This window comes from Homalodisca vitripennis, chromosome 4 (genome assembly GCF_021130785.1).
Source record: "Homalodisca vitripennis isolate AUS2020 chromosome 4, UT_GWSS_2.1, whole genome shotgun sequence".
Taxonomy (NCBI): Eukaryota; Metazoa; Arthropoda; class Insecta; order Hemiptera; family Cicadellidae; genus Homalodisca; species Homalodisca vitripennis.
Genome location: NC_060210.1, coordinates 200,846,072 through 200,869,299, shown reverse-complemented (window position 1 = coordinate 200,869,299; position 23,228 = coordinate 200,846,072). Strand labels below are relative to the sequence as shown.

The following is a 23,228-nucleotide window of genomic DNA, read 5'->3' as shown; positions in this document are numbered from 1 at the left end:
TAATAAAAGGTAATGGCTGAAGAACTGAACCCTGAAGTACAAAAGCGGCTTCAATCCAAACACTAGATATAACGTACTACACCTCCAGCATGAAGAATTAGTACACTGTTATAGACAACTGTTTAATACTACCTCCGTAACGGAGGTAAGAATTAAACCATTCAAGTAGAATGCCTCTGATACCACTGGCCTTCAGCAACTTACCAAACAGCAAGCATTGTCCACAACGTCAAAAGCTCTTCCAAGTACACAAAAATACTGAAACAATTGTGTTCATCAAAAGCTGAGATCGCATGTTTAGTAAGATAATTTATAGCATCATAAGTTGATTTTCCTTTCAAAAAACCAAAATAATTACCAGATAGGTAAAGTCTTCCGGGTCTTAGTACAATTATCATTAAAAATATCACTGGCATTCAGGATTTACGTGTTTCATGGGCATCATTGAGTAAATAAGTTTACCATGGTAATGCCTGCGGAATAGAGTGGAGCAATCAGAGAAGATTACATACCTGAAAAACATGTTCGGCCCTACCTTTTTTGGTACAGTGGTCTGTTTCTAGGTTAGAGTCTCATTGTCAAGTTGTCAAACCAGACCATGAAATTTGTTGACAATCAGGGCAGAATCTCGAAACCGGTAGTGGCAACACAAATAGATGGGCTGAAGACGGACGTAAGGTACGTAACTTGACCTCCTTTGATAATTTAGATTTATTTATAATCGTCTTCGTTATGAACGGAACTAAAATGCAACATTACAACTTCACAGTCCATTTGGCTTTATATATAGTTGTTTAAAAATGTATGAAACTATCACTAAACAACATAATGAAATTTTGAAGCTACCACTATTTTTGGCAATGCCAGATAAAGTTTTTAAGTTAGTTCGAAACCTAACAGTAGCAAATAATAGTGGATTGTATGAAGAAGATTAACAGCTGATGTTATGTGGGAGGCAGAGACATGAAGTTAAAAACTCAATAGCACTTGCACATAATTTTAATTTCAATAAAGTTGGACGAATACTAATACTGAATTTTTTTTGGACTCGAACCTGGATCTCTTACATTTTTTATTGCATAAGAATGTCAATCCAATACACCTTAACAAATATTCAACACATCTTGATTGAAATTAGTATTATGCTATTGCCATTTGATTCTATTTAGTGGGTATTATATGTCATATGAATAAACTTGCAATTCATAGAATTTTGTGCAAGGTTATTTGAGAAAGAAGTGTGTAATAATATGAATAAGTTTGGTTGCATGTTCTACCAAACTTCAAAATCCATATCTGTGCTTAATATAGTAAGACATTGTCTACAGGTAATAGAGGAATTATATTGAAGCTTGTTATTTAGATGCAATGGTATGTGGTTTAATAAATTATAATATATAGCAATAAACAGTACTCTAATTTTCCTAAGAAAATGTCATATTTTATAAAACTGAATATATTTGTTAAGTCATACATCATCACTGACATGACTCACCTATTTTCAAGTATACTTCAGACTTATCTACAATTTTCTGTGTAGCTGTTGTAGAAGTGCTTTCTTTCCAAAAATTGAATCGAGAATCGATTAAGTTTTTTGTTTTTAACACTCATATTTTATACATTAATGCTTCAAATTCTTCGGAAATATGGGGGCACAATAATTGGTACTAGCTAAACATATGAGGCAATCAAATCAACCAAACTTTTCTTAAAGACTGGATCAACCCTAGATACTTTTAAAATATCGAAAAATATCCTTCGTCCAAATAAGAACTCAAGTCAAATACAAGAGATTCACGTATATTTTGAATGGCTTTCTTCAAACTATGAGTTTTTATAGAACTTTTGTTTCTATTATTTGATTAATACTGTCCAAAGGTATGAAGTAATTACATTCAAATACATTCCTTACCAATTTAGTTGTACAATGTCGTTTCAGTTGAAATTTAACTTCCATTCAGTTTCAATTTGTAACTCTTTAGTGTAGATTAAATCTATGAAGTTGCGTATTGGATATTGTTAACACTGTCATCCTAATATGGGAAGAATGAGCGTACTGCAACTCATAGTGACTCTGGTCATCGGTCATCGGTGTTTTAATTTACTTTTGTAATAAGTCACAATTGACAAATGACGATTACTTTCTCTACCTGGTCTTTATATTTTGGAAATAGCTCTGTATTGTATGTCATAATGTGTTATGATAAGAGGCCGGGATATACATTGGCATGAAACTATAGACATTGGTTTGTTTGATAGACAATTTTTATGTGACAAGAATAAAACCATTTTAAACCCAATAACGCTTGCTGTACATATTAATCCTGTCCTCAAACAAAGAGCTTGATCATACACAATAATAATCCAATTAGTGAGTCACACTATTGGTTTTCAGCGTAGTGTTTGTAAATTTGGTCAGTGCGTGCTTGACTTGTGCTGCTAACAGCGGATAGTGTCAGTATTATTGTCAGCTGTTATGACGGTTATACTTTGCTTGTTTACTGTCTCGAGTGATTTGTGTTGCGCAGTTTGCTGAACTGCTGAGTGTTGCGGGAGAGGGAGACAGACAGACTACCGGGCGCGGCGCAGTCTCTAGACCGGTGCACTTCTTTATAGCGCTTTGTTCTGAGATAACGCATATCAAGATACGAGATAAGTGTCACTTCTAATACTATAGGTAAGAATTGTTTCTAACACCATTATACAACCTAGATAATTTATGCTCTAAATTGCTTGTGTTTATTCAGTACTGTCACATTTAAATTAAACTTAAAATGGACACAACAGGTGTCATACCCGTAACTTAACAAGCATTTTTCCACTGAGGAACCTTTCTGTATTAATTGTCAAATGTATCTCAACAATCAACGTAAATGTATATAAGTAGAATGTAAAATATTATTCTAGGGAATGGAAATTATGATTCCCAAATCATTCAAGTCTTATCTATTTGTCGAAACTGTATTCATTTAATTTTTAAGAGTTAGGATTTTAAATAATCTTGGTTATATTCTTGGCAGATATGCAATTTTACATTCTCATAAACTTCAGATTTGTACTTTTGTGTATTTTTTCATGATTCTGGATCAGTAACTATAAATTAGTCACTTTTTAGTTGTTAATTTTCACCTATCACCTAGAAACGGGATAGTTATTTTTAACATTGTATCTGCCAGTAAATAAGGTTATTTATATTTTTTGTGGTATTCAGATTATTTAGGCCTTATAAGCAAACTATATTGTATTCAGAATAATTCTGATAAAAAGTGTGAAGTGTTTAAGGAATGTATAGAGGTTATGAAAAGCAACATTTTTGTTAATACAGTTGTTATTGCCAATGAATCATTATTGAGAAAATAGTGATATGCAAGCAGGAAGGCAACATATTTCTATGCATCATATGTTGCATTATATTTTGTACATTTTCATTGTGTCTGAACTGGCTTCTGCAGTCCTTTTCCAATCTGTTTAATACTACAGGTATAATGTTTCTGCGGGCTTATGATCACATCTTTTCTTACCCTTGTAGTTTTCATTAAGATTGATGTTTTTCGATGAATACATATGCGATTCAGGATTTTCTCAACTAAGACCTATTCAAGACAATGAATTAGGAGAAATGGCCTCATCCCATGGTCTGTGAGATCTCCTGATATTACCTCGGTTTACTTTTCTTTGGGGATACATACAAGATTCAGTGTACGAGACACCAATATACATTGTAAAAATACTCATAGCACATATTGTCACTGCAGTAGCAGAAGTGGGAGAAACCCCTAAATGTGTTTTAAATGCTGGAAAATGGACGTTATAAAGTGCTCGGCTTTACATCTATGCAGACGAGAGGAATTTTTTAAATATTTTGTATATTTAATCTACCTTACATTAATTATGATTCTTATTAATCTTAACCCTCAAGTACTGGATTGGTTATTTACTAGCACCATGGATTGTGACACCATTACTAGCACGGAAGTCTACCAGACCCCATTTTCAAAATTTTCCGGGTTTGAGTCCCGACAGAAGAATTACTTTCTGTGAATCAATCGTTATTGGAATTATTTGTATGCCTGGATGAGAATATATCACTTTCAATTAATATAAAAATTACATTCAAGGAGTATAAACATTTCAAAAGAGTATTTGGTACAAAATCTTCTGTTTAAATTCTGTTATATGCTCCCAAAACTTTTTCTATAGAGAAATAAATATGAAAATTAATTTACTAGATTATTCTATATCATTAACAAACTATTAAAAATCAGTTTTATCTTGTTAGGGTACGAATACACAGATAGCAACGTAACGGGACGCGATATGTTAACTGTATTTGATAGTTTCGCGTTGTGTATTTGTACCCCTATCGGTGCAACTATCAGACGCCTTATTGCTATAAAGATAATGGACTTAGAGTTGGTCATCCTCACGTGGAACTTCAACTTTATCCTACAGAATATATCTGTACCAATGAGTTTACAATATTTGTAGCTCTCCCAGGCATGTGTGATCAGACCCTCTGTTGCTGGATAAGCTCTGTCTCGATGGATGTTTTATCTTCGTCACCACCAGTACAAGACAACACCAACCGCAACCCACACAAGCATTAGTGTCAGACCGTTTGGAAACTAGATATGCTTTCTAATATTGTTTAGACAATCATGAAGACTTTTGTTCTTGGTTTGAATAACGATATCAGCTGTTTGAAATCATTATTTGTCCTTATTGAAAAAAAATTAAAATTTTGGGGGATTAACAGAGTTTGACCAATCTTCTTTTCTAATCGATTTTAGTAGAAACACAAAGCCCTTCAAACTCATGACGCATATAATTTACTAAAGCAATGGTTCTACAATGTTTCAATAATCATTGTTGTGAACAATTTTATTATCCTTATATATTTTCTGATATTTAGCTTATTCAGGTTATTGATATCTAATGTACTTTTTTTAAATAGGCTACATTTTATTTTGCACTAACGTTATGTGGGCTTGTCTCACGTGATGAAATATCAAATGTACATATGAATGTGAATATCTTATTTATACACAGATATAATTAACGCCATACTCAGATTGGAATTGTGTGAGGTAAAATTGAAGTTAATGTAATTTTGCATAAACAACCTTGTAACCAACTTCTGTATACTTCTAGACAGCGAGTCATTCATACTCGATTGAGACATAAGTCGATTTCATACTCCTTCGATGCAGTGCAGACACTTGGATAACTTTTATTACGCTCTTCTTGCTACTAGCACTAGATATTACTGATATATACTGGAATATATGGTTGATTACAAACAAATCTCAGTAAATATATGTAGCATTAAACAGTTTTCTGGGGGACATTCAGTACAGCAATTGCTAAGACCCGCCGTTTCCACTTTCCCAGAGTGAGGCTGGAACTAGGTCGGCAAGGTACACGATACAAGACAGTGGCGTAGCGAAGGGGGATCCCCCCCCCCCCGAAATATTAAGACATTTAAAAAAATAAATTAAGCATGGAGCAGGGGAAAAAGGAGAGTTATCATTACTCTTGTCTACAAACATTAAATTGATTGATTTAATTGATTAAAGTGACGGTTGTTAAGAATATAATTGTCCTTTCGTTTAAATCATAAAGTATCAAACGATACGTTTGGGCTCGGCCTTTCAGATAGTGTAGTGTAATCATGGTATTTGTATAGGGTGTGGTCACGTGGTGTCACAAAGTAACCTGAACCGTAACACGGTGAACAGTTTAAATTAGTGACCACTTCGTTCAAATTCATCTTGAGGGCTTAAAATAAATGCTTAGAATTAAGTTACGACGTTGATTTTAGGTGACATTAAACTGTAAACAAGTATATAATTATCGAATAAAAGATATAAAAAATCACTTTCGGTCGGAAAAATACACCTGTAAAACTCTACTGATTAAAACTCAAACTACTCTGGACTTGTGATTGAGGTGAACATGGTATTTCCGATTGAGTTAGGACGACAATTTTTTAATCTTTAAACTGTACCACTGTACATGAGTATCTATATAATTATTTAAAAAAACATAAAAAACCACTTTCGGTTGGGAAAATACTGAGGAAAAAAGCTCTACTGATTCAGATTTTGACGATTTTGGATTTCACTGGTTGAGTCGTTGAGATAAAAGTGGTACTTAGAATTATGTTAGGACATTGATTTTAGGTATCAATTGAACGCCGACTAATACCTATATAATTATCGAAGGAAAATTGAAAAAATCACTTCCAGTCGGATAATACAACACCGGAAAAACACTCTAATGATAAGAAGTACCAACTACTTTGGATTTCACTGACTGAGGTATTATTTCATTTTCCTTAGTATATTCCCGATCGGAAGTAATTCTTTGTTTGAAGGTTACTTTTGACGATAGAAGGATTGTGAAGGAAACAGGATTTTTTCCGGACATTTGCCATCGTTCAGTGATACATCGTAGTGTTACTGATTTCTTGTTTCACTGAACAATGGCAAATGCCCAGAAGTGATTGTTTTTGTTTTTTTCTCGATAATTATATAGGTATTAGTCGGCGTTCCATTAATACATAAAATTAACGTCCTAACATAATTCTAAGTATGTACCACTTTTACCTCAACCACTCAACCAGTGAAATCCAAAATCGTCAAAACTGGAATCTGTAGAACTTTTCTTCGGTATTTACTGACCGGAAGTGATTTTTTTTCTCTATAAATATATAGGATTTAGTGAGTGTACAGTTTTAATGAGATAACCAAAGATAATCGGTCTCTCCTTGGCATAACTCAATCGGGAAAATACCACGTTTACCTCAATCACTGAAGTCCTAAAGTAAAGTTAAGATTCTAATTAGTCATAAGTTTTTCCATTGGGAGGTGGGGTTTTGTTTTTTTGGGCTCAGTGGCATGTGAGGTGGCATTATCCGCAAAGCGTTAGTTTGATTCTGTACTCGAGCAATGCTTGGAAATTGTCCTCTCCTTTTACTAAAGGGTTATTCATCAGTCTGTTCCCCAATGTTCCCTGAAGGGGTATTTTCCATTATCCTCTCTACATGAGAATATAATTGTTCAATTATTAAACAGCTTGAGTGAAGCTCTGTTTGTTCGTTTTCATTCTCTTCTCCTCTGAGAATCGCAACATCACACATGGTGCCTTCGTACTACGTACCAGAATTGCAACTTCGTAAAGTTTCTGTAGAGCTATACCAGAAGATTTGTGGGTACTAGATGAGTTGGAATGTAAGTAATAGTTGAATTTGCCTATTACAACTTTACCCACTTACTATATAAGAGCGTAAGTTGACTTAAAGCTTCCGCGCGAATAGATTTATGGTATTTTACCTTTAAAACCAGTGAACCTCATTTGGCAAGTAACAACAGCAAAACGTGAACCCCCCGGATCCACCCGATTTTGGACCCCACCCCCGACCAACGAAAAAATTATCTGGCTACACCACTACTGGATGACTAGATACAAGTACAATACAACATCCCCCAGTTATGTTAAACCACACAAGAATTGTATTTTAAGGTGTACCGTATTGCTATTGTGGCGAGTGTCGCCGAATGGCCGAGCTGGTCTGTCGGTTAGATCTTTGAATCAGAGTTTAGAGACAGCGCAGGTAATCAAATCCTGTCTGTGACCTTGCTACGGTATCCCGTCTCTTCCCCCTCATTCCCTGTTTTGATAATATCCATCGCACAGACCAAGTTGGCCCATTGGAGTGACGAACAGAGAATAAGGCTTAAAAGGGATTTTGGCCTCTCCCTTATAAAAAAAAAAATAAATAAAAATATTGTGTATAAGTAATAACCCAAAAAATTTAATGTTTTATGGTGGTAGTGACCACCATTAATTATTTAATTTTTCAAAATTGTTTTATAATATTTTAATTTTGGAACAGGAAAAGTGAATAATTAATTGCAGTAGTTAATTGCAATATACAGTTATTAATATTGATCTTGTTGACGGACCAGTTTATACTGAAAAAAGAGTAAACTGAAAAGTCATTGGTATAAATAATATACCATGTATATCAAGATATTTTAACCTTTCCCCAGGACTTCCAAGTTATCAAGTGAGAAGGATGGGGTTTATTTCGTTACCCCGGAACTTTGTTTTCTCTCTGGGGAGATGCCGTTAGATGGATTTTTACATTTTATTCAATGTTTTGATAGGCTTCTTGCTGTATTGGGAGCTCCAAAATGAAGCAACATCAAATAGTCCCGGGGGGAAACCCAGAGAAATGAAGTTATCAAGGGGGTACCGGCCGCGTGGTATACTTCGTGAACCTTTAATCCAAGTGCACGTGGTATACTGGCACTAGTTAATTCGATTTGACATAGAATTAAAGCACATTATTTGTAGTTTTCATACTAACAACCTCTGTATCAATTTTAATTATTTTTATTACGCTTGAAATATATTATAAACTGAGTTATTTTTTTTACAACATTTGAGATGATTATCACTGGTTGTTGAATAACGGAATAGAGCAATGAATTTCCCTGTAATTAGTATTCCCGTAATAAGTTAGAATCATGATTGTAAATAATAAGATTTTTTAAATTTAGTATTTCCTTATGTAATTAATCCTTGCAATTCCCATGAGGTTAGACAACTGACATGGTTTGAGATTGAATGTAGGTATTATCTCAAGGAATGTTTTTCTTCCTGCCAGATATTTTCTCTTGGAGAAGTACCTATCACAAATGCTCTTGAACATAATCTGTGGGCATAGGTTAGGTAATTTGTGGTTTTCGGCCATTCCCCACTTCTGGTGAAAAACTAAAACACATTCCTTAAATAAGTCACCCTAAAAATCAAGCTCCAAGATCACACGAGCAACCTCAGCACCATTTTTCGGGTTACACAAGATATGTGTTTTTTCCTTGACTTTTATATCAGAAAAAAAAACTCCATATGCTCACATATATGGGAATGCTTTAAATGATTTAATTTGGCGATAATAAGGCCTTGAAGAACAAAATTAATTTACTATTACTATTTAATTTTTATATTTATTTTGGTATTTCATGAGATACTTAAAAACTAATCTTCAATGTAATTTTAAAATGGTCCTTTTATGAATACCATTTTTATAGACAAATATCCATTTAAAAAATTTGTAGTTGCACGCAGCGGTTGTCATTAATGTCAAATTAAAGTTTAATAAAAGTTAAATAATAATACACACACCACACAAGGGTGTGTTCTCAAAAAAGTATAGTCGAAATAAATACAAACTTGCGTATTTGGAAGGCATGTTGGGGGAGGAAGCGAGCAGTAGGGAGACTGATTCAGCCGCACCAGCGTACTTACCAACCAAATAACGCACATCAGTGTTTGTGTTAGTAATTTTGAATTGAGTTTACAACTAGTAAATCAAAACGAAATTTCGCTAAATTTTAACACAAATATGTGCGATATTTATATGTTACAACCAACCATTATAACTATACCTACAAACTACTAAATAATCAGATATCAGAAGGACAAAAAAATTTTGGGTACTCAATAATAATTTAAATGCGGTTTTATTTTTTCTCCTTTTTTTTTAAATTCATGTAAAATACAGAATACAAACAATAATACAGATTACAGAGAAAAAACCAGAAAAAATATACCAACCCAAAAAGAAAATAATCTTGCACTTGGGTGGGAGCCATCATCAGTTTTCCTTAAATTTTAAATTTTAAGTTCTATAATTTAACAATATGAAAATACAAACAAATAATAAATTTTTAAACAAACTAAATATTACTCTAACCATCAAATTTAACACACATAAATTAGAGAATTCCAAAACTCACCTTCAAAATAAAAACATACATTTACAAATTTTATAAAATAAGAACAAACAATATTTTTACCTGAACCAACTAAATATAAATTTTCGAATAATCTTTAACAACTTCTACCAATAAACCCCAAACCATTCCAGACTCTTTTTATAAAATAAATATAGATCTATTAAAATTTTTTAAATTTCACTTGGAATTAAAAATTAACAAAACTTATTAAACTTCAAAACACAAAACATTTTTGAAACAAAAAGAAACCAGTTTGGTTTAGGACAATCGCCCAAATACTGGTTTGATTACTGAGTCTAGTATAAAAACCAGAGTTGTCAAAACTAGGTCAACTGTTACCACATTAGTATGAAACAAAAATTTACTAAAACTTTAAAAACATATAAATAAATCTTAATGGTAATAGTTAAAATTTCTAATCTAACAAACAAGCGGAAAACGAAAAGTTCACTAATATTAGAATTAACATATCAAATCACTATAAATTTTTTCTGAAGGACTATTTAACTAGATAAATTTTGAAACATATGGAACTACCCCACAATGACAATTTCCATACTCCACCTTGAAATTTAAATCAAATTGAAAAATAAAGCCAGTCTCATAACTGAGGCGGACCAAAACTGATTTCGAAATGAAAAAAATGCCCTAAGTGATGAGCCGTAGAGACTTTTTCAGAGAACCTATATGAGGTTGTTCCACACGGAAAATTTTCATCTAGAGTCAAACCCAGAATACTTAATCTGACTACATTTATTAATTATTATACTGTTTTTGATACAGTCCAAGATAATTAAATTTTTAACAAGCAAACCATATAATATTTTAATTAGGTCATTTCCCTGCAATCCTTGAATATAATTCCCATCACTGTATTGACGCTTAGCACTATAGGAAAATGGCAGGTGACAACAGCAAATGCCGGTACACCTTACCATTGATAAATTTCCAGAGTAAAAGTCATTTTAACCCAAAGATTTAAAAAAATCAAAATAGGCCCCAAGTAACTGATCCCTGGGGGACTCCCAAAATGTAGACCTTTCCAAGCAGCTGGTGCTACTTGTTTAGTTTTGGACGAATTGCTGACAACTCATAGGTATTGTCTTAAACCAATTCAAAGGGACACCCCGGGAAATACCAGCAGATATCCAATTTATTTAGCAGCAACCCATGAAATTAACGGTATCAAAGGCTTTTACTTTTAACATCTAAAAATAAACCAGCCAACTTTGTTACAAGAAATATTTATTCAAAAAACCCCCATTAATATATATCTTTCAAAAAATTGCTGCCAAAAGCCACGCGCTGTAACTGAGGTCCCTCTCTAAACAACCCAAAATTGAACTTTAGAAAACACAATTTTATTTATTTCTAAAAAACTTTATGAGTCTAACTTTAACTAATTTTTTCTAAAAATTTTGACAAAAACTGGGAAGTTTACAGAAATTGGAACGATAATTTTTCTACGGGAAAAGCCTGTCTCCTCCTTTTTTAATATTTAGGAATTACTGTAGCAATCATAAGCACATCCGGAAACGCATCCTGAACTAAATACATTTAATTAAATAGATTAAGAAGTACAAGGAGACAATTCCCTTCTGACATTTTAACTATTAACCTTGATGATAACAATTCATTCACCAGTACTTTTACTCAAGCGAGGTGAGACTTATAATTTTGTATTTTTTAGTTCTAGTCAGTGTAATGGGAAAATAAAAATAAGGAACTTTCGTTAAATAAAAGGTTTAGATAATTTGGTTAAACAAAAAGGTGCTATAATATCATTCAGTGATATATTGAAATGGGAATCAACTAGGTTATTAGGAACATTAACAAAATAAATTGTTTTAAAAAACACTTAGCAATTTCACAACTACATCAGTCCCCTTAGAATTTTTTTATTGTTTCTGTAATGTTATTTCACTACTACTTGATGAATTTCCTTTTATAATACCAATTGAAAAGAAAAACTTAGATTAGCCACAGGGTTGTTTTGAATGTAATTCTGTATTTCCTGGAACATTATTAACTGTAATATCTTTCTTTAGCTTGTCTCACCCATGTAGAGAAAGTAATTTATATTGACATTTATCAAAATTTTCCTTATATTTTTTACAGGGATATTTTTTAAAATGATTTCATACACACTTATCTCTTAAATAGCAAAAGCCCTTAGATAATTTCCCAACACTCAATCATGGTTTTTTTTTTATTTTTTTAAAAACATTTTAAATTTAACATTAGTTTTTTTCCTGCAGTATTTAGTATATTTATTGTTAACGATCAAAGTAACCAATTTATCATTTAAAACAAATTAAATGCCAAATTAACATCAGTGGATCTCCAAAATATCCGGAAACCCAATCACTCTCCAAAATAATTCATGCCAAGTCCTTTATTAATCAATGAAATCATCTCATAATGAACTCTTCTTATCCTTTCTGCAATCTCCAAAAAAAGTTGAGTTTCAGAAAAATTTTTTTTTGCAAAAAAAACCCTAATATTGCCAATTAAACACGCACGAATATATTTATTGCGGGGGGGCCCCCCCCCTGTCAAAAATATTTCCCCCCCCCCCCCCAAAAACCCCCCCCCCCCCCCCCCCCAAACACCCCCCAGCTCCGCGCCACTCAGCCTATCCCGGGCCGGATGTTCGCAGAAAAGTGCCAAATAAAACCTTTCTCCCAGTCTCCACTAGCCGCCTACGTTTCGTCAATACACTGTACCGTTAGTAAAATTTGTTTATTGCCTAACGCAGCTACGGGATCTATTCTAACCACTTTTCTCTACTGGTATTAAAATAGCCCCCGTTATCCTTTTCTTGCTGAAAAATATTCTCGGACTTAAACACAAGTTCTCGTACTGGGACTGCGCAAGGAGCCGAGCCCTGGCCGATTTTGGTGTATGGTGATGTCCCCTCACTGGGCGACAACGCGAGGGGCCTGGCCTACTTTTATTCTACCACTGGTTTCCTCCTCTTCTTTCCATATACGGTGATAGTTTAAATGTCCACGTACAGGTATCTATAAACACACACACACAACTCACACCCTGATATTCGCAACGACAGCCTTAAACCCCGCAAAAACACCGAACACAGGGACAACAAATTAAGCCCGTAAACTCAAGTAGTCACTCTAGTAGCACTTGAAGCTGTGCAGAGAAAGCAGGTCTGCGACACGGTGCGTATTATAGACAATAGTGCCTGTTGCTATGGCAACCGCGATCAGACCTCTCCTCGCCTCCTATTGGTCAGTACCAGCCAGGCGAGAGTCTTCTCCCTCTCACTCTAACGTCAGAATGCCCCCGCACGCCTATAGACGAAGTTGTATTCTAATTTTACTATAACAGGATTTTTTTCCTCAATCCACTGGTGGCGGCGTCCTTTCTTTCTTTTCTCTGTGGAACCTGTTGCAAATGACTTGCTTGAGGTCTTCCCCTGCAACAGCAGTTGGTGTCTTTGCACAGGGTACGGGGATGGACACTTGCATTCTTGTGTGAGTGGTAAGTTCAACACAACAAGTCACTGAACTGACCAATGATAGGAGAGAACTGATGTAATGGGATGGGCCCCGTTTGTCAACCCCCATCAAAGGCTGCCGTGGTTGCCTTTGCAAGAAAAGGTCTCAAATGGAGGGTATTGGACCATTCTTTAAATTGAGAGGCTCTTCCATTTGAGTTTAAAGTTTGAAGGTTTTTAAGTACTGTTTAAGTAACCCCATCTGGAAAGGGTTATATATAGCCAGAGGGAGATGGTCTTTGAATGCAATGCAGACGTGTGATAGGTGGGTCTTGGAGGATTTAAGCCGAAAGGCTTTATTATGTCTCCATGGTTAGACTACACTAATGTTTTGCGGGTGGTTGTTGTCTGTGCGGCCCAAAACACGGAGGCCAAAGGATGTCGTGGGAACATGATCTGGCTTTGGCATCCAAAGGACGGCCTTGCCCTAGCTATAACTGCTGGGGCTATTTCCAAGTGCACCTGGTGCAGCTCATAGATTTACCTCAACCTCAAACCACTGGAACATTGTCATTTGGGCTATGAAACCAGGGTGGAGTGGCCTAAATGTGTTAAAGAAAGATTGCCCAGTGTGTTGGATTTCCTGATATATAGCTATGAACAATCCTTGCAATATGGGTTATTCCCTATGGCTGAGGTGCATTCCCAAGGAATGTAGTTAATAGTCAATATTTGAAAAGTACATTGTCTACCAAAATATACAAAGTTTCTCAGTGAGCTTCTTGCAAGGTGAGGGGGAATTTAATTGGGCATTTTATTTTGATCCCAACTTTGTTTTCGAATTTTGCTCCCGATAAAAAACTGAAAGCAATGAGTTCAGTTCTAAAGAAGGAATTAATTTTTCCCAAATGTTGAATTAGTTCAGGAAAATTACAGACAGTTCTGTCATCAGCACACTGTCTAATCCAATAGTAGTCAGCAAAATAGATAGTCCAATTAAAGTGGAGATTTGACCTGAACTTGACATCTAATTTTTAGCTGGAAATTGTTGACAATTTCCCAAATAATAGTAGTAGAGGTAGCAAATTGTTGTTTAGAGCTGCAACAAAATGTTGCGACGTTACTGTGCCAGCCGACTACAGGGGTATTGAACAACGTGTTTATTTCAGCAACTGTTGTCGACCTGAACATTTGCGAAATGGTCGTCCATCTATTGTGTAACGTTCTTTAAAACAACATTTTTCCATGGCTGTTGTATATTAAGTAGATTATTGAAATACCCAATAAGTTACTAAAAAAACAGAATTTGGTTACTATCATCAATGTTTATTCAAACTTTATCATTAAATCTGCTTTAAACCCTCATTCCTAAATTTTATTTGAGATAATTGAAAGTATTTAAATTTCGGCTATAAATTTAATAACAAATCATTCAAAAATTTTAATCTCACATTATTCATCACATTCTTTATATGATTATAATAAAAATTTCTAATCAACATAATAATTTTTTAACCCACAATGTATTATTGGACCAATAAAGCAATGCAAAATTTAATAAGACTTTTGAACCATGGTTTAAATTGTATTGACATTAAATTATTCAGAATAATTTTATCGTTGGGAAAATTAGTTTAATAAGAATTTAAAACATTGTTGATATGGAATTTTGCAGTACCTAGTAAAATTATTACAGTACCTATTAAAAAATTATTAAGAGAAATAAACAAAAAATTAAATTAAAGTTTTTAATTTTTATAAGTGTATATGCAAGCAATAGGATACTTTCCAACTCAAATTCTCTTCTACTCACAAAACTAAAACTAGAATATATCCCAAAAACATTATATGTCCATGGCTTTTGTAGGGTTCACCGAAACGTGGAGAGGCCTAAATAAGAAAGCGGCTGAGAAAAAAGCTTCTAGTATATTTCGAGAATAGGAAATTTTCTACGTAAAAATTTATGGGCCATCATATGAACAAGGGGTATGGAGGAAGAAAAAACATAATAAGAGGGAATCCAGGGAGCTCCTACAGATAGAAAGTACGGATGAAATAGGAGAAATAAAAGTGCAGAAGACTCAGTTGGGCAGCCCATGTTTTTGAGGGAAAGAGAAAGAGGAATGCAAACTGAAGAGGGTAATGTACGGTAACCCAGAAGGTAATACGCGCCCCCCGGGGGGGAGACCAAAAGTGAGATGGTGGAAAACCAGTGAAAGGCTGATATGGAAAAGATGGGCGCTTTGAAGAAGATGCATACGGAAAACCCGTTCAAATGGAAGGAGCATTTTTAGTGGCGGCTAAATATCACCCTCCGATATAAATGCCCCTGGGAGTAAGTAAGAATAAGAAGTATGTAAGTTAATAATGGAAACAAAATTTTGAACACATAGTGGGGGAATTCTTTAACACAAACCTATAGAGGACACAATGAACATAGACTTAAACTGAACAAATTTATGTTTGGGGTGTATTATAACATTTAATTGAACCAACTTAAAAATTGTTTGCGCTCTACTAAATTTTATAAAATTTTTACAACTTTTTCCCAAAGGGCAAACTTTTAAAAAAAAATAAAACTGGAATTGGTACAAAGCTGATATTTATGAGCTTAGAATTTAAATTTCCAGCAATGAAATCAATAATGTTTTTCCAAACACTAACCAAACTGTGGTTTTCCATTATACACTCACTCCGTTGTTCCCCAAAAAACAGGCCCTACAAGGAGGTTTGAGTTCTTGCCGCTTGGGTTTAGGACTGTTTTTGCCCCAGGTCAGCTTACCGTTGCCAGGTCAAGCTTAACCGTTGCCTGGAACGAAACTAATAACTTATTGTTTTGTTGTCATCACGTTGCCAAAATAAGAAGGGAGTTTCTTCACTACATGTTGCAGGAACAACTGTTGCTGAGCCCGGCCCAACACTGTCTGTTCTTATTCCCCTTTTACGTTATTTTTATATTTTTAACGTTAAATAACACCCATCTCTAAGTAGTAGACTTAAGGGAACATCTTAGTTTAAAAAATACAAAAACCTAAATTTTCAGTAAATTTTTATTTAAATTAATATTTTTTATTGATTTAGTGCTGGAAATTGATAATTGTTTTTAAAGAAGCAGCCCTACAACCATTCTTTATTATTGCACCCCCAAGCGGCAGCAACAAATGCCCAAACTATAATTATCTAATTACATTATTTAATGGTTTTTCGTGTATTTCTTTTTACTTTTCACAATTTTAATTTTTGACTTTTAGAAATGGAAAAAGTTCAATCTGAAGGACAAGAAGGTTGGTAGCGATGCCTCTCAAAACCAACAAAATAATTTTGAAAGAAGATCCAAACACCCAAGATTCAAAGGAGCTTCTTGAGAGTGGAACCGTGGATACAGTCTCAGACAAACACCTTTTTAGTCCCAATCAAAGGAAGAGTCAAGAAATCCAGTGAGCCCAAAGGTAGTTTTGGAAACAGAAGGAAATGAGTTTACTATAAATCAAATTTTACATTACACACTTAGACATAAAAATAACAGTCAAAAATTTTTTTGAGACTTAACAATGTAAGCAAACAAAAAACTGAGTCAAAAAAAAAATTTAAAAACCCAAACCAAAATTGTGTATACTCAGGTACAACCCCCAAGTGCCCCGCAAAAAATTCCAAACCCAAATTTTCTATTTGTGTGGTCAATAAATTTTCCAACTCTGAGCCAAACAAAATTTTTTTTTGATTTAAAGTATTTTTTTTTGTTTTCCAAAAATTTTTGATTAAACTTGTCAGTCATCTAATAATTTAAGATTGTATGTTAAAATTTTAAATTTCAAAAGAATCCTGTAATCCGTTGATATCCCTTAAAAGTTGGGGAGCCCAGGTTTAGGACATTCAAATTGTGGAGCAAACTTAACTCTCTTAAATTAAAATTTAAAAATTTATGTTAAATTAATTTCAAAAAATCTGTAATCTGTCTGATTCATTCCCAAAAATTTGGGGAAACTAGAGTTTAAGGACATTCATTAGTGGAGCCCCAAAATTAAAATCTAGTTGTTTGGGGAGGGCCCCCTGATAATTGATTTGAAATTTCACTGTGTTGTATTTTTTTTTTAATAGTAGGAAAATATATATTTGCAAAGAGGATGATCAAACTTCTTGTTAATACCTTGTTTTAACCCCCCCAAACTGGTTTTGAAACGAGTTTCGTCGCCGATTTGGCAAAGGGCGAAAAATTCGTCGCCAAAGTAGACATGTTTCAGTTATTCAAAAAGTTAGGCAATTAAAAGGGCATTGAAAAGAAATTTTTTTTTCATTTTTCTTGGGAAGGGGCATTTTTAAATTTGTAGCGGTTTTAATGTTCTTACTTTGAAATTTTTGTCTTTTTGTTTTTCCCTAAAACATCGTTCTCCCTTTTGGGCAGCTTTAGTGAAGTTTTGTGAGGAGTCAACCACATTTTTTGTGAAACCCGTAAACCAAGTGCCGGGTTTTGTGGGGTTTTAGGTTACGAAACCCCAAAAGTATTTGTGGGAAAAAATTTTATTTTAAAAGTGTTTTAGCGTTGTTATTATTGTTTTTTTAGGGTTTTTTTTAGGTTATTTTTTTTTTGTTTTTTCCTTTCGGGTGAAAACTTTAGAGACCGATCAAAATTGATCTTAGAAGCTTATTTACATAAATTTGTAAAATGTAAATTTAAGGTTTTAAAATTAAAAATTTATTATTTTATTTTTTTTTTTTGTTTTATCTGTCATACTTTTTTAAAAGTATAAAGCAGAAAATGGAAAATTATGGTTTTTCCCCAAAGAACCCAAAAATATTTTATTTTGAAATCCCGCCCCAATTTTGAAAAAAAAGTAACCACCCCAACGGGGGGTGCTTTTTTATAAAAAATGCCCCTTTTAAAAACATACGTTTTGAGATAAAAGGGTTACAATAATTTATAATTTTTGGAATCAGGACAAAAAAATTTTGAATAAGTTAAAACATTTACAGTTTTGATGTTAAAGCTTTTTGTTTAAACAGTTTCACCCCCGGAATAATTTTCAAAAAAATGTCCAAAAATATTTTTCTTACATTTAAAAAAAAAAAAAAAAAAAATATGTTTCCATGGGAAAAACCAATTTTGATATTGTTATTTTATAATGCTCCCCATATTGTTGTGAATACATAGACATTTTAATAGTTTTAAATTTGGAAAATAACAGTTATGAAAAAGTGATACATTATAAGAAACCGGGCTGCGAGGCTGGGTTAAAAAAGCGCGCCCAGTTAAAAGGTGGGAAACCCTTGCCAGTTTTTAAAGGGTTTAAAGGGCCTTGTATAAAAAATTTTAAAGTCAACATACGGGGTACATTTAATGGTGTTTTTTTTCTATTCCCCATAAATAAAAAATAATTTTCCGTTTTTACCCTTTTCTTAAAAAATATGTTTTTGTGTACATATTTTATTTTAAAAAAGGGATATAAAAATTTTGACTAATTAATTTTAGGAGTTTTTTGATGCATGAACAAATTTTAAAAAACCCCCTCCCCCAATGGCCCTAGTTTGGGGAAAAAATTTAAAAAAATTTTTAAATACGAACCCTCAGCAAGTGACCAAATTTTTTTTAAAAGGTTTTTTAAAAATAAGAAAAATGGGCACAAAAAAGAGGTCCCCTAATGTTAAGACAATAGGGGAAAAAAACAATAGACAATTTATTGGCCCCCTTAATAATTTTCAATAAAAAATTTCAATAGGCCCTTTTGTCAAATATTAAGGGCCCTTTAAATTTTCTAGCCTAATCTAAAGTTTAAAAATCCTTTAATGAACGGATTTCACGTAAAAAATTTCATTAATATTATTTTGAAAGGCTATTTTTTGCCCCAAAAATACAATTTATTATTAAAAAAATTGAACATGGGAAAGTTTGGGAAAAGCCCTAAAGGGAAAAAAAATTGAACATTTTTAAACCTAAGGTTTTTATGGTAATTCATGGGGTTTTTCCTTAAAATTTGCTCTATCTACCTTTTTAAATTATCTTTATTTTTGTATTTTTTAGTGATGAACAAATTTCTAGTGAATTTAAACGTTTCTCTGGGAAGTTATAGCAAAAGACCCGGTGGGAAAAGCGCAGGGGGAGGGTGGAGGAGTTAAAACGCCCTGGGGGCCAAAACTAAAGTAAGGGGGGTGAATACGGGGCTTTCTAAAACCCATTTAGAGTTTTCGGCTCCCGGCTCAAAAATTTGGGGGCGGGGCCGAATTTTTGTAGTGTTTGCCAAAATTTCTTTGACCCTTATGTTCTTAACCCGGTGGTCTTTTATGATGAGCAATTTTGTAAAAGGAGAACCTTGAGAATTTTTTGAACCCTTTCTTGACTCCCTTTTTAAGTTACGGCGGGCGGACTTTTATGATTGGGGGGAAATTTACCACAAAGGAAAAACTTGGAAATATTGGGACCCGGTTTGTACGTGATCCCAATGAAATATGTTCTGCCCAAAATTTTTGTTCATAGTCACCCTTCTTAATGAGTTGCAGTTAGAGATACCTTTGGGGGTAAGAAAGGGTTTTTTATTTAAAAATTGGGGGAAAAGGGTAGGAAATTTTTATTAATTTTTGAAACTCCCAAAGAGACAAAGTTCAGAATTTTTTTAAATTTTCGCTTTTGTTAGCCATTAAAATTCAATTTAAAATATATAACCGTTTTTAACTTCAGGATTTTTCGATAGTAGATAAAATTTATAAACTACAAAAAATTTTTAAATGACATTTGCCTAGCCCGCTAAATTTTAAAAAATTTAAAATAAAAAGGTTAAACTAATTTGTAAAAAACGATGGTTAAAAGCACAGACCCTTGTATGTTTCCCCTTTTTTTTACTTTTTGACCCTTTTTTTTATCATTGGAAAGCTTTTACAATTAGGTTTTGGTTTGGACAAAACAAAAATCTGTGCCCCAACAGAAATAAAACCAATAATAAACCCAAAACCCCCGAAAACCGTTTTAAAGTTTTAATTTAACCTTAAATGGAAAGTTGTGTTATAGACTTTTTGTTATAGGAAATCAAAACCCTGTCACAACCCTTTTCTGACAAATTGTGGTAGCCAAAATCGGGGAAACAATTTATTGCTTCAAGGAAAAGATGTATGTTGTAAACAAGACCCCACATTGAAAATGTTGACTTAAAGTTCATGGGGAAACCCGGCCCCTCGTACTTAGACCCAAAGCACACCACGATTGAAAAAAGCGCCCCAAACCAGGAAAATCTATACCCCTCAAGAGTGGGCCCCCTTTTGATTAGAATGGCTCGTAAAAAAACCTAAACCTTTCAACCCCCCAATTTTGGATTTTGGGAAAATCTTTTACCTTTGAAAACTGGAAAAAAATCTAATATTGAACAGAACGAAAAACACCAATAATGAAAATGTGAATTGGCTTAAAAGGTTTAAAAAAAAATTGGGTTTTGGTTTTTAAAAAAGGGAAAAAAACCCCCTTTGGGGAAATTCATTTCAAGTACGAACTAAAACCCCAAAGGGGGGGAAAGTTTTTTTTTCTCTTGGTGTACGTATGGATTTCGGACGCCCCCTCGTTTGGGGGAAAAACAACCTTTTCTTATTCCCAAAGTACACCAAGGGCCCATCCCGGGTTTTCCAGTGCCCCAAAAAAAAGGATTTGAAAGTACAAAATTTAAAGGGGTGTAATCCCAGAAGCATACACCATTTTGTCACTGGAAAATTTCCCAGTTTGGGGATTGGCAAGGGGATATTGTACCTTAAAGTCCGTAGGGAAGAAGAAGGAATCGGTCTCTCACTGAAGCAACCAAAAAGAAAAAAAGGAAAAAATAGTAAATAGATGTTAAAGGAAAAATACCCAGAAAAAGAACTCGGCAAAGAGACCAAAAAAACCCAAAGGGCCCAAAAAACCCCAAAAAGAGTTAAAAAAAATAAAAAATTAAATTTAAAACGGAGTAAAAAAAATGGGCTAAAAACGACAGCCCCCTTTCTGAATTTTAAAACCAGAAAGAACGAAATTAATGTAACTGGGAAAAGCATTTAGCTGTTTACATGAAACACTACCTAATTTATTTAAGGTTTTGTTTTATTGGTATTTTGGGGGTTTCTAATAGCTGGTAGTAATTTTTATTTTTAAAATGTTAAAAAAAAAAAAAAAGTTGTCTACAATGTATGACAATTTTATTTTTTTATACTAGTTGTTGATTTTTCAATTTTCCCCATTTAAAAACATCTAGGGGCAGTTTTTGTTTTTCAAAACTTGTAGCCCTGTCCATAAATCTGTTGTTTAGGGAAATTTCCCCCACAAAATAGTTTTGTCCAACCCCGGGGTTTTCCCTTTTCAAATTATTTTTTTAAAAAAAATTAGGCCCCAAAAAAAAGTTCCCAAAATATTTATTTTGATGCATTTTTCAATAAATGGACCCAAAAAAATTTTAAACCCCTTCAACAGTTTTAGTTTAAGTTTTTCCCCCAAAAAAAACAAAATTTGTTTTCGCAGTTTCCGAAAATTTTTTGAAACTTGGGAAAATACAATGCCTGTGCTTATAAAACCCTCGATATACACCCGTAGGAATTTAAAAAAAAAACCTTTCCCCAGTTTTATCTACCCAAATTGTATCAAGTTAATTTTAAAGATGTAAAATTAAAATAACAATTAAAGCCAACGATCCAACGCAATAGTTAAAATAACAAAAACCCGTTGTCGATGAAAATTATTTATTTTTTCTTCGAAAATACACCCAAATCAAAAATTTTCCAGATTAATTTTTTGAAAGTTTTTCCCTTTTTTTTACTTTGTTTTTTTTGGGCCCTACTAAAAGAATTGCCCCAAATTTGGGCTTATTTTTTTTCCTCCCTCAAAAATTCGTTTTTCAGCGTACTTTCAGAAATTTTCCGTTCCCTACGACCCCGTGTTGAACTTTCTTCCCAAAATTTTTTAAATGTGTTGGTTTCTGGCCCCTTCCCGTTCCATAAAATTTGGGAAAGCACTTCTCTTGCTTGGGGGGTGCTTTTAACCTTTTAAACCCCCAAATTTTTCTTTTTACATTATGATCCCCTTCAAACTCTTTACTTAAAAAGTAATGAGCACAATGCAATTAATTCACAAATTGTATTTTAAAATGTGAATTTGGCACAAGCGAATGTTTTTTGGGCGGCAGTAGGAAAACTGGAGACCCAAGTTCACAAGGTAAATTTCGGAAAACAGATGAGCCGCCCCCACCCCCCACCACTTTAGTTCCCTCTTTGCCTACGGTCATCCCGGGAAATCACCGTTCATTTCCTTTAAATTTTTCTACTTTTACTTTATCAAAAATTTTGGGGCTAATTAAAAAGTTTTTTTAAATGTTTTTTAAAAACCTCCGACCCCAAATTTAAAGTTTTTGTAAGGCCCCGATAAAACATTCACTCACTAGTTAAATTTTGAGAAAATTTTCAACACCAAATCGTTTAAAACAAGGAAAAATTAAAAAATCAATCATGAATTTAAATAAACATTTGTTTGGCCCTTTGGGTTTTGTCCCACCCCAAAGGTTTTCCAGTAGGGATGTTTTGGGGATAGCAATGGCTGGGGGTTTTTCCCCTGTGATCTTTATTGAGATACATGTTACCAAATTTTGTTTTGGGGGGACATATTTTAGTCCAGATTACTGTCTCACGGTTCGTTGGGTATTTCATTGTAATTAAAAAATGGCCTTTTGGTCAAATAAAGATATTTTTTTATGGTGAAGCTGAGAAAAATTTTTCATTAAAACATTTAGGTTCAATGCCCGCCTAATCGGAAAAGACCAGTAGACAAAGCATACATTAGGCGTTTAGTTAAGAAAATTTTTTCAACAACTTTCAATGCCCAAAAAATTTCCCCACGAACAGGGCCCCCCCTGCCATTACGACAAAAAAAATTTAAAAAAAAGGCTGAGTTTTTAAGTTTGAACAATTTATGCCACCCAAACCCCATTGGGAAAGGGCCCAAAAAACATTTAAAATTTCACTACTTT

At 33.6% G+C, this 23,228-nt stretch overlaps 1 long non-coding RNA gene across 1 annotated transcript; it reads left to right on the top strand.

Annotated features, from left to right (window-relative positions):
• The first annotated feature begins 396 nt into the window (after positions 1 to 396).
• Positions 397 to 16,540, top strand: LOC124361546. The gene is made up of 3 exons (XR_006922318.1): positions 397 to 678; positions 2,529 to 2,677; positions 16,518 to 16,540. It is a non-coding gene; the product is annotated as an uncharacterized LOC124361546 (long non-coding RNA).
• The last annotated feature ends 6,688 nt before the right edge of the window (positions 16,541 to 23,228 follow it).